We start from the raw sequence: 13,879 nt of genomic DNA on the forward strand, positions 1-13,879 counted from the left end.
CTCTCTTCTGGAGGTGGGCGATATTGACTATTTTGAAGTTGTACTGTTGCTGACAGAACATTTATTTATTTATTTATTTTTTGCCTACTACATTTTTGTTTCACATAAACTTACAACTTTGAAGATTTATTGTACAAACAACCATCGTTGGTTTCTAATAATATTTATATGTAAAAAAAGGCATACGGATACCGTAATAAATATAAACCATTCTTTTCAACAATGCATTTACAATGACATCCATTTTATCAACGGTAAACGAACACATAAACGGATTGTCCAGACTAATTCCCAAACCCAGTTAACTGTTAATGAAAACAGTTGCTGTTCATCCAGTAAAAAACGTAGAAATAAAAACATAATTTGCAATAAAGTATAAAAATGACCAGTAACTGTCGAGGAGATTAAATTTATATCCAAGTAAGTTGATTGTATGTCACGAATCTGAATCTGCCGAACGTATTGGGATGTTTAACCCGTCCTTTATATTTGTCTTTCTCGATGCTTCTAGTCAGATTACATAACATATTTCCTTATACTAGGTATATCTATAGAAGGTTATATTTGTTTATCTCTTAGCTACCAATATTGTGTTATTGAGAAGAATAAACGATACAGTAGGAATCGTATGAATCTATATCAAATACTGTTAGTTTCAGTTTCATCAATGAAGAAACCAATTAATTACTTGATTCGAGGATTCCTAAAGAGATGAGTCAATTTTCTATTTTCTGGTTATTAGAATTTTATCTCACAGTTCTTATTAATCCTTATAAGTAGAATATGAACATTTTAGTTGTCTTTATGGTTTCTTACTGTGAATCTAGGCGTTCTGATGATTACAGGTTTACTATGCTTTCATTTTTCTCAATGATTTTAATCTTCCAGGTTAATACTATATATGATGGTAAAAAGTATTACTTTATTATCCTATACAATTTGTTAAAATGTTTTTATATGCTCCATAATAAACAATACGTTATTATAAGTCTTTAAGAAAATGTATTGATTTTGTATAAGAATTGGCGATAATATTATTTTGATTTTTTGAACTTGGCTTTATTTGGTAATTCATTTTATAATTTATCTGTAATAATGTGCAATAATTGCTAGAATGCAGCTTATTATTTTTCCACTTCGTTACGTCATTCATAGGTAAAGGTTTTAGATTCAATATGATTTATTTTTCCATATTTCTGAGCAATCGTAGTTTCTTAATGAAAAGTTCTCCATCTCAAATATTTCAAAAACGTATCGATACTAATGAGAGATTGGAATAAAAATACTGTTGGATGGAATTGGAAGGTTTTAGGTATATAAATCTTTCTGGAACATTTCCGAAGGTGAAAAGTGTACGCGCAACAATTATATTTTAGTGGAAATGTATTTTAAATAATTCATTAATTATTTTCATATTATTTCATAGTGTGCAGAATTCACCCTCAACATATTACTGTAATCAACTATATTTTAACTGATGAAAAAGAGTTTGAATAATTATATAATTATTTTACTTTAGAAATATCATATTTAACTATATAAAAATGTTGAAATATTACTATATTACTTTAATTTTGCTGACTACGAAAGTACAATGCGCAAGTTATGGCTAAACATATAATAACAACACAGACATTTCATAAACTCACCTCAGATTGTGTACTTGTGACTTGTTTAAACACAATACAGATTTCCTCGTGCCTATTTTAGAAAAAGTTTTTGAGGTAATACGGGTATTGGGGTAGCATTTGGTTACAATCGATTATTCCATAAACAATAATCCCTTTAAGAATGTTAAAGTTGGGCCATAATTAAAAGCTGGTCGTTCAATCTAACTTTCTGTTGTTGAATACTGTATCGACTATTGATTATGACAGCCTGTTGACGTTGTTTTATAAGTAATTAATTCTCTTTCATTTAAATGTTAGTTGCCTGTGACCGGGACTAGCACTAGTTTGCAGGTTCACTTTGGTGACTGTGTTCGAATTTCTCGACCGGTAGTAATTATCCCCCTATGCACTGATGATTGCGTAAGCATGAAACACTAGTGTAGGTATAAGATTGTTAATATTCATTAAATATTTTATCGCTATATGTATGTATGTATATATATAATAAAATACATATGAGACACGTTTCAAAGACAAACTACAACGCAATATTATGAAACATGAACACATATTTATTTGTTTAAAATTTATATATATTTTTAGTCATACTACTTTCTCAGAATTTGTACATTTTTTTTCTTTCTGAGCATGATATTAGGTTGGAGAAAAGAAAAATTAGTTAGTAAAAGTCCGCGTGTTGTCTTTTTGCGGTGTTATTTTGAATGCCGGAAAATGTGTTGGCTACGCGATATTTACGTCAGGGTTGTGGATTCCGTGCTAGAAGCGTTGATTTAATTTTCAAATAAAATACGTATGAGATACGTTTGAAAGCCAAATTAGTGGGGTTGTTGCTTAATTTTATGGAATTTAATTGAAAATTATTCGAATGCGAGTTTATAAAATATATTTGAACTATTTGTTATATTCTATACATTTGTGTGACGTTATTCATCAATTCCGTTTTGTTTCCAAGAAAATGCGTCGTCACTAATCTGGAGGTTCTGCTATGTAACACTATCATTATAAATGCAATTACAAATCAGAAGATCCATAAAAAAATACATTCTTTTATCGTAGTTTTACTTAATATAAAAACGTTCAAATGAGATTCCATTTTCTCTATGTTTTGGCAACAGGTATTATTTTATGTGTAAGCATGTCAAATATAATCGCGCTCCATTCAAGAAATGATGAATACTAAACTGCTATTTTCACGGACTCTATTGTAATACGCAGTGTTATGCATGTTCTGGCGTAGTGAGAATCTCTCGCCATAGATATTCCATTTTCAAAACATGCAGCAATACTTTCGATATCGCAAAGTATACCAAAGAATAGTAAAACTCTTTCAATGTCTCCTTTTGATGATGAAAATATATTTTTAGATTTCATTTGGAAATTAAAATAATCATTAAAACTCAATTGCACACAATTATGGGCAAAGGTTGAAAATTGAAAGGGCATAGCTTGCATCTGAACAGCAACGTGGCCGCAAACAAGATTCCCCAATAAATAAATAAAAAACGCATAACAATTTAGGTAACGAGCTTCTGAAGTTTCGTCAACATATGAGAGTAGAAATGACTGTAAAAAAGCAAGAGAAAAATTGAAAAACAAAACGTTTTATCCGGAACTTAAGCGATTTCTCGCTTCTGTATTGATGGAATTAAATTCAGTAAAATAATAATGACAAATGCTGAATTAGTTTTTATTGAACTTAAAACCGACTTATTCTAACGATTATCTGCTGGCTGTAATATTTCTATATAATTCATCATGTAAAACGAATTATTTGCATAACTGGACACGTCTTGTTCGCTGTGTTAGGTGTGTAAAAGAGACACATTACACCCCAGTGTGTTTAACGGCGTTGCTGTCAGTTATCAGTGGGTCAGTGTTCGAATCGGGTTTATTTTTCCAGTTTCTGAGACAAAACATACGCGCTCTTTTACGGGATAGTTCATTCACGTTCCTTGCATTATAATTATCCAAGAAAAGTACGATAAAATTTTTGATCAATGTTTCCTCTTCCAAGTTAAGATGAACTGCATGCGTTAAAAATTCAGAGTTAATAAGAAGCAAGTATATCTGTTAGTATTTTCATTAAAATAATGCCATTTCTTTTAAGCTGATGTCAGTATTACAAGTGTAGTTTTAGGCTGTCGTTTCATTCTTATTAAATAGAAAACGGAATAGTTTTCTGGCAAATGTTTTAGCTCAAATACTTTGGCGCACTATGTCACAAGCAACAAGTAAATCATGTTTTCTTCTTTAACTCTGTTTAGCATTGGTACGCATTTCGTGTATTTCAATATATGCTAACGTCCTTTCAGTCGAGATCGTTTCATCACCATTTTATTAATATTAAAACCACGTGTGATAGAGACCACGTGGCCATCCTGAATTTAATGTTTCTTTAATATCATATACGTGTATAAGAGCAAATAGATGAATTAGTGATCATGAAAGTCATATAATATCTTATATATTAATTACTTGAAACCAATCGCCGGCCGGGTCGCATGTGGCTTCCTATCTTTACATGAGAAATCCCTTGACATGTACTTATCCGCATTGAGGGATACAATGACATTCACTCGTGACATTCTACGCTTCATAATTCTCCCTTGCTGACACAATCACCATTTTAATCCTTCGCAAATGTAACACTTGATATGGTTTGACAAACAACAGATTTGTATTTCTTATATCTTTAATAAGTAGTAATGTGTGGAAGTTTTAAGATGCTAAGAAGTTCAAACTCCAAACAATTCGACTTAATTAGATAAAAATAAAACAATGGGGAAAAAAGAGAGATTACAAGACTGCCCGACTCGGCTTGAAAAGCAATGAATTAAAAATAGCAGATTAGGGAAAAACGGTTTAAATATCCAAGATTAAAGCCTGAACTTACGAAAAACCGAAATAGCTTGCTCTGCTCTACAATCCGTAAGAGACTCTGGTCGGTATACTTTTCTGCATGCCGAGGTATGATGGATGCAATGCGATACAATGTAACTTATGCTTATTTATGTTTCTTCGAAAAAATGCATTTACCTGGAAGAAAAATTAGATAAGAATTCAAACGTAAAGTTTTAAAAGATTCTAGAGACAATCATGCATTACTAGATGGACCTGTGGAAATTCCACAGCAGTATCTTTTATATGTAATATATTACTGCGGTCATTTTGTGGACGTTCAGCGTGAATGGAGATCCCGCAATAATATTGTAGCCCGTTTGTAAAAACAGCAAAAGTATTTATCTAAGTACTTTGGTTAATGTACTGTTAGAATATATGTGGTTATTACAGTTTATCTCCAATGTCCTTATAGAATTCTGTGACATGAATGCCCGGCATGAACGAAAACCTTACGATATCATTATACTATTTTTTGTAAGTGTCTTCAATGGTCGAGAGATCATATTTATAAAAAAGGAAGGTGATAACATACTACGGACATTAAATTATCTAATTAGTGTTTGTAACATGTTATAACCTTTTATTCCACTTTTTAATAAATAGGATATCCCGATCGAATAATTAATTATCTGGTAATTGTGAGACACGTGCGTACTTAAAAGTAAAACAGTATTGATATATATAGATTGACGACCTTTCCCACAAAAAAATGGCACTAGATTAAATCACACTGAAGACAGTAGATTATTTATACTACCTGGGAAATGGACGTAGGTGAGAATGTGAACGCAGTACAACCACAAGCGTTAAGGCTGCATAATCGAGATTCCGTCTCCCTGTTCATTCGGAGTAAGGTCTAAGGTCTATAGCCGCTGTCTTATTTACTTTTCTCGCGACCGACTGCAGCGCAATAGCGGATGTACAATATGAAATCTGACCAAATCAAATACCTCAGATAGGATCTCCTGAAAGCAGGACACTTGTACAACATAATGGCTTCTGTTCAGTCTTACAAGCGTAAGGATTCCTGCGCGTGTAATTGATAAGCAAGGGTTGCACAATATTTAACTACAGCTCGGCTCGGTCTAAATATTTGATTCTAGTAGCTCAGGACGACGAGAAACATGCTAAAAATCGAGAAGCATATAGAGAGAGCGATATTCCCAAATGAATACTTATTTAATAATTAACCTGCTGAATCGTAAGGACGGGAGTGACCTAACGAAATATCAGAAAATGTGTGATTCCTAGAAAAAGGAAAAGTAATGTTGAATGAATATAGAGAGAGGAGGGGGCGTGTGTTAATCATAATTTCCATTAACATCCAAAAGAACAAATATTTTGTAGATGAGAATCAGATAAGCTCCTCCGAATATTTCTATTAGAAAACAAATATACAACCATGCTTACAAAAATCTGTACTATGAAAATGTAAATGAAATAGATGCCATAGTTAAAAAAATAATAAAAAGCTGGAAGACAGACATTGACGTTTTGACTAAGAGCAAAGCATAGTGTCTGTTCTAATACTAGACTTCATGTATTAGCTCCTTGATTAATAGGGAAGAAATTCTAGATTGAAACGATTTTTATTTTTCTCCCAATTCAGAGCGTCCCATTTTGGAAAGCTGGATTTTCTCCATACTAAAAATCGACATTCTGTTTAACTGTGCTTGTATGTTTGTCAGAGGGATAAGGACAAAAGTATTTCGCTTTCTCATCGATGAGAAAGTAACGACGGCGGATCTTTAAGGAATGCCTATTCAGAAATGCATTAATCAAGACAGGCGCCGCACGAAAAATGCTGTTTTACAGTTTGTTTGTCAATTGCTGATTCATAGGGCAATATAAATAACTGAAGCTATAATGAATAATTTTAATAACTGCTTCTTCGTCCTATATATACATATATATATATATATACATACATATTTATATATATATACACACACACACACACACACACACATATATATATAATTTTATTGGTAGATGGACATCACACAATTTTAATATAAAGAAAATTTGGTAAAAATATATTAATAAGATTATATATATATATGTGTGTGTGTGTGTGGATGTGTGTGTGTGTGTACATGTATATACATATATAGCAAATATATGAATATATATATATATAGATAGGTAGATAGATGCACAAATGTACATATTTATATAAATATATATACTTATTCCAACAGATAAACAACGTTACAGCTCACAAGAACCGTGACATTCAACAAACCGGAATCTAAGACCCGAGTTTCGCCCTAATTTACGCTAATCAGTTAGACATATCCGAACTCAGGATTCGAAACTCTTGCATGTGCAAACGCCCCTCACGTAAAAAAGTCTATTATCTAACACAGATCCATCAAACCGTGACGAAATCTGACTGTGGAATGACCTACTTCGTCTCATCTGTTAGACATATCCGAACTCGGGATTCAAAACTTGAGGCTTTTGCATGCGAAACAAGCACTCTGTCAACTGGGAAAACGTCGCGTCCTAGCGAGTTTTAAATTCTTTCTCGTGAGACATCGGCTTGGGTTAAGCTAGTTGGATGACCGCGTCTTTGTTGGAGACGAAGTAGGACCATTTCACAGTCGGATTTCGCATCGGTTTGCTTGATCTCTCTCAGTTAATAGACTTTCTTATGGAGTGGGCATTGCTCAGTTGGAAGCCTACTTGCTTCGCATGAAAGAGACACAGGTTTCAAATTCCAATTTCGGATATTTCTAACTGATGAGTTCAAATGAGCGCGAAACTCGAGTGTTGGACTTCCAATTTGTTGACTATAATTGCTCTTATGAGCAGCGACGTTGTCTATAATCTCTTGAATTCTGAATATATATATATATATATACATATACATATGTATATACGTGTATAAATATATACATATATATATGTATAAACATATATGCATATATATATGCATAAATATATGTACGCATACTTATATAATATATATATGTAAAATATATATATACATATATACACACACACATATATATATACACATATGAAGGCTTCTTTCAGTCTTGACAGACTATGGATACCCACTGTAAGGGTGCCTGCGCGTGAAATTTGTGTGGCAAGAGTTGCGCAACCTCTAATCACGCCTCTCCTGAGTCGACATTGTTGCATACCAATGGCAAGTTGAGGTACAAGACGACTGGAAACAATGCCGAGATAAGCGGAGAGCACATACAGCGCCTAGAATTCCCAAATGGTCACCCATCTGGTATTAGCCAGGCTCAACGTTGCTTAACTTCGGTGATCTGACGAGAACCGGTGTATCAACGTGATTATGCCGTATACACATATATATATACATATATATATATACATATATATATATATGTATAAACATATATACATATATATATATGCATAAATATATGTACGCATATGTATATAATATATATATCTATGTAAAATATATATATACATATATACACACACATATATATACACATATACATATATATACATATATATACACATATACATATATATAAACATATACATATGCATATATATATACATATATACACACACATATACGCATATACATATATATACACATATACATATATATACATATATACATATATACATATATATACATATATACATATGCATATATATACACATATACATATATATAAACATATACATATGCATATATATACATATACACACACACATATATGCATATACATATATATACACATATACATATATATACATATATACATATATATACATATATACATATATATACATATATACATATGCATATATATACACATATACATGTATATATATATACATATATACACATATATATACACATATACATATGCATAAACACACACACATATACATAAACACACACACATATACACATATACATATACATAAACACACACACATATACACATATACATATATACATATGCATAAACATACACATATACATAAACACACACACATGCACACACATATATATAAACACACACACACACACACACACACACATATATATATAATGATCTTCACTTCTTGACAGAGGAAGACCACCTTTTCTGTGGCTTTATCTGTGATTATTTATCCATTTCAATCTTCATTATAAAATATTCTTTTGCTTTTGTTATTTATTTAATACGTTATATAAATTGTTTTTTATTTGATTATATATTTTTATTTTTATATATACATATGTATATACATTTATATACATACATACACACTATATATATATATATATATATATATATATATATATATATATATATATATATATATACATATAAGCAGGCTTCTTGTCTTGCGCGGTGGTAAACTAAGCTTAGGTATGATATTTTAATATAAGCAGATTATATATTTATTATTATAAAGCGAATACTCTATTCAATCTAATCTTGTTGCTAATATACAGTAGTTATTTCTAATTGAAAAAAAAATACTATTTTGGTGCTATCAGCTAGAATCGGAGCAAAAATTTAGCTTTCCAGCCTTAATCGTTATTATATTACCAATATACATTCGCATTCAAATACTTAAAAATCAACAACATTATTTTACGTATAAATGTATATTTTCGAATATATATACACGTATAGTCGACATACATATTGTAAGTTCAAAATTTTATTTTACTAGAAACTTCACCGACTGAAGACCGAATCGAATTTTTCCACAGGTACAAATCTCTTATATACCAGGTTTCAAGTTTCTAAACCAAAAATAGGCAGAGGTGTTTCACTGAGGTCGTTCCTCTCACAGATGGACAAAGTGATATATATATATATATATATATATATATTACTAGCATCGAGACTCGACGTTGTCGCAGATTGAAAGAGGATTAAAGAATTTTCCAACCTCCCAAAAAAATCACCCATTTTTTATCACATAAATTGATTGCCTGGTCTGGTTGACAAACCATATTAGTCTATCGGGAGGAAGCGTCGATGCCTCCTACAATGTAGCTTATATTGCACTGTAGAGAAAATGCTGTTTAGTTTATAAAATCATCTGTAAATAATGGCTCCACTTAAAGATTTAAATAGACAAGTCAAGTACCATGGTTCAATGATGCCCTAAACAGAAACATTCATTTCGAATGTGACTTCTTATCAAAGAACTAACTGCTTATTTTATAAAATCACTTTTGCATAATAACTTAAATTAAAGTCACATGCGCAAAAGTCAAGTCATGGTTTAATTGTTCTCTAAAAACATTAATTTCGAACGCGTCTTGTCTTATAAAAGAATCTACAGTATAGGCTGGGTCTTTCTTCCTTTGTGGTGATAAAACTTCTCAAATGCACTTGTGATGTTAGGTTGTATAAAAGTGTTAACTTTAATCATAACCAGCGTTGCTGTTTAATTGGACTTTTTTTCTGATTCACGATTTTGGATACGAATCCGACGCATTCCGATACGAAACTGACGTAAGAAAACTCCAAGACACTTCAAGTAGCTTCGTGAGGATATTTTTTTAAAATCAGCCCAAAAGTCGATAGAAAACGAACTTCCACACACAGAAAAAGTTCCTTTTATATATTACTAGATATATATTACATGTTTATCTAAATTTTGACATGCTACATCGCTATGTATTTTTTTCCTTTAAAACTTTCTGATTTTTTAGAATAGTCCACGGAAGAAATATCCTGTATTGGCATACATACAGTTATTCTCCAAGGAAGAAATATCCTGTATTGGCATACATGCAGTTATTCTCCAAGGAAGAAATATCCTGTATTGGCATACGTGCAGTTAATCTCCAAAGAAGAAATATCCTGTATTGGCATACATGCAGTTAATCTCCAAAGAAGAAATATCCTGTATTGGCATACATGCAGTTAATCTCCAAAGAAGAAATATCCTGTATTGGCATACATGCAGTTAATCTCCAAAGAAGAAATATCCTGTATTGGCATACATGCAGTTAATCTCCAAGGAAGAAATATCCTGTATTGGCATACATGCAGTTAATCTCCAAAGAAGAAATATCCTGTATTGGCATACATGCAGTTAATCTCCAAGGAAGAAATATCCTGTATTGGCATACATGCAGTTAATCTCCAAGGAAGAAATATCCTGTATTGGCATACATACAGTTATTCTCCAAGGAAGAAATATCCTGTATTGGCATACGTGCAGTTAATCTCCAAAGAAGAAATATCCTGTATTGGCATACATGCAGTTAATCTCCAAGGAAGAAATATCCTGTATTGGCATACATTCAGTTAATCTCCAAAGAAGAAATATCCTGTATTGGCATACATGCAGTTAATCTCCAAGGAAGAAATATCCTGTATTGGCATACATGCAGTTAATCTCCAAGGAAGAAATATCCTGTATTGGCATACATACAGTTATTCTCCAAGGAAGAAATATCCTGTATTGGCATACGTGCAGTTAATCTCCAAAGAAGAAATATCCTGTATTGGCATACATGCAGTTAATCTCCAAGGAAGAAATATCCTGTATTGGCATACATGCAGTTAATCTCCAAGGAAGAAATATCCTGTATTGGCATACATACAGTTATTCTCCAAGGAAGAAATATCCTGTATTGGCATACGTGCAGTTAATCTCCAAAGAAGAAATATCCTGTATTGGCATACATGCAGTTAATCTCCAAGGAAGAAATATCCTGTATTGGCATACATACAGTTATTCTCCAAGGAAGAAATATCCTGTATTGGCATACATGCAGTTAATCTCCAAAGAAGAAATATCCTGTATTGGCATACGTGCAGTTAATCTCCAAAGAAGAAATATCCTGTATTGGCATACATGCAGTTAATCTCCAAGGAAGAAATATCCTGTATTGGCATACATGCAGTTAATCTCCAAGGAAGAAATATCCTGTATTGGCATACATACAGTTATTCTCCAAGGAAGAAATATCCTGTATTGGCATACGTGCAGTTAATCTCCAAAGAAGAAATATCCTGTATTGGCATACATGCAGTTAATCTCCAAGGAAGAAATATCCTGTATTGGCATACATACAGTTATTCTCCAAGGAAGAAATATCCTGTATTGGCATACATGCAGTTAATCTCCAAAGAAGAAATATCCTGTATTGGCATACATGCAGTTAATCTCCAAGGAAGAAATATCCTGTATTGGCATACATGCAGTTAATCTCCAAGGAAGAAATATCCTGTATTGGCATACATACAGTTATTCTCCAAGGAAGAAATATCCTGTATTGGCATACGTGCAGTTAATCTCCAAAGAAGAAATATCCTGTATTGGCATACATGCAGTTAATCTCCAAGGAAGAAATATCCTGTATTGGCATACATGCAGTTAATCTCCAAAGAAGAAATATCCTGTATTGGCATACATGCAGTTAATCTCCAAGGAAGAAATATCCTGTATTGGCATACATGCAGTTAATCTCCAAAGAAGAAATATCCTGTATTGGCATACATGCAGTTAATCTCCAAGGAAGAAATATCCTGTATTGGCATACATGCAGTTAATCTCCAAGGAAGAAATATCCTGTATTGGCATACATACAGTTATTCTCCAAGGAAGAAATATCCTGTATTGGCATACGTGCAGTTAATCTCCAAAGAAGAAATATCCTGTATTGGCATACATGCAGTTAATCTCCAAGGAAGAAATATCCTGTATTGGCATACATGCAGTTAATCTCCAAGGAAGAAATATCCTGTATTGGCATACATACAGTTATTCTCCAAGGAAGAAATATCCTGTATTGGCATACGTGCAGTTAATCTCCAAAGAAGAAATATCCTGTATTGGCATACATGCAGTTAATCTCCAAGGAAGAAATATCCTGTATTGGCATACATGCAGTTATTCTCCAAGGAAGAAATATCCTGTATTGGCATACATGCAGTTAATCTCCAAGGAAGAAATATCCTGTATTGGCATACATGCAGTTATTCTCCAAGGAAGAAATATCCTGTATTGGCATACGTGCAGTTAATCTCCAAAGAAGAAATATCCTGTATTGGCATACATGCAGTTAATCTCCAAGGAAGAAATATCCTGTATTGGCATACATACAGTTATTCTCCAAGGAAGAAATATCCTGTATTGGCATACATGCAGTTAATCTCCAAGGAAGAAATATCCTGTATTGGCATACATGCAGTTATTCTCCAAGGAAGAAATATCCTGTATTGGCATACGTGCAGTTAATCTCCAAAGAAGAAATATCCTGTATTGGCATACATGCAGTTAATCTCCAAGGAAGAAATATCCTGTATCGGCATACATGCAGTTAATCTCCAAGGAAGAAATATCCTGTATTGGCATACATACAGTTATTCTCCAAGGAAGAAATATCCTGTATTGGCATACATGCAGTTAATCTCCAAGGAAGAAATATCCTGTATTGGCATACATACAGTTATTCTCCAAGGAAGAAATATCCTGTATTGGCATACGTGCAGTTAATCTCCAAAGAAGAAATATCCTGTATTGGCATACATGCAGTTAATCTCCAAGGAAGAAATATCCTGTATTGGCATACATGCAGTTAATCTCCAAGGAAGAAATATCCTGTATTGGCATACATACAGTTATTCTCCAAGGAAGAAATATCCTGTATTGGCATACATGCAGTTAATCTCCAAGGAAGAAATATCCTGTATTGGCATACATACAGTTATTCTCCAAGGAAGAAATATCCTGTATTGGCATACGTGCAGTTAATCTCCAAAGAAGAAATATCCTGTATTGGCATACATGCAGTTAATCTCCAAGGAAGAAATATCCTGTATTGGCATACATGCAGTTAATCTCCAAGGAAGAAATATCCTGTATTGGCATACATACAGTTATTCTCCAAGGAAGAAATATCCTGTATTGGCATACATGCAGTTAATCTCCAAGGAAGAAATACCATGTATTGGCATACATGCAGTTAATCTCCAAGGAAGAAATATCCTGTATTGGCATACATGCAGTTAATCTCCAAGGAAGAAATATCCTGTATTGGCATACATGCAGTTAATCTCCAAGGAAGAAATATCCTGTATTGGCATACATGCAGTTAATCTCCAAGGAAGAAATATCCTGTATTGGCATACATGCAGTTAATCTCCAAGGAAGAAATCAAATCTAAAAAAAAAAAAAAAATATACAGACGTTTATGTTTTAAAAAGATGATTGATAACATGTGTAACACCTTGGAATTTGAAATCTAGCAAGATTATATATATATATATATATATATATATATATATATATATATATATATATATATATATATAAAAGTGAAAGTGTCTGTCTATGTGTGTCCGTGTGTGTATATTTCCATACGCAATAACTGTCAATTT

General features: G+C 32.5%; 1 pseudogene; it reads right to left on the reverse strand.

Moving 5' to 3' along the window:
* Positions 1-7,739: 7,739 nt before the first annotated feature.
* On the reverse strand, positions 7,740-7,856 carry LOC145283942 (5S ribosomal RNA; annotated as a pseudogene).
* Between the last annotated feature and the right edge of the window lie 6,023 nt (positions 7,857-13,879).

This window comes from Euprymna scolopes, chromosome 1, assembly GCF_053919585.1.
Source record: "Euprymna scolopes isolate OS-2025 chromosome 1, ASM5391958v1, whole genome shotgun sequence".
Lineage (NCBI taxonomy): Eukaryota > Metazoa > Mollusca > Cephalopoda > Sepiida > Sepiolidae > Euprymna > Euprymna scolopes.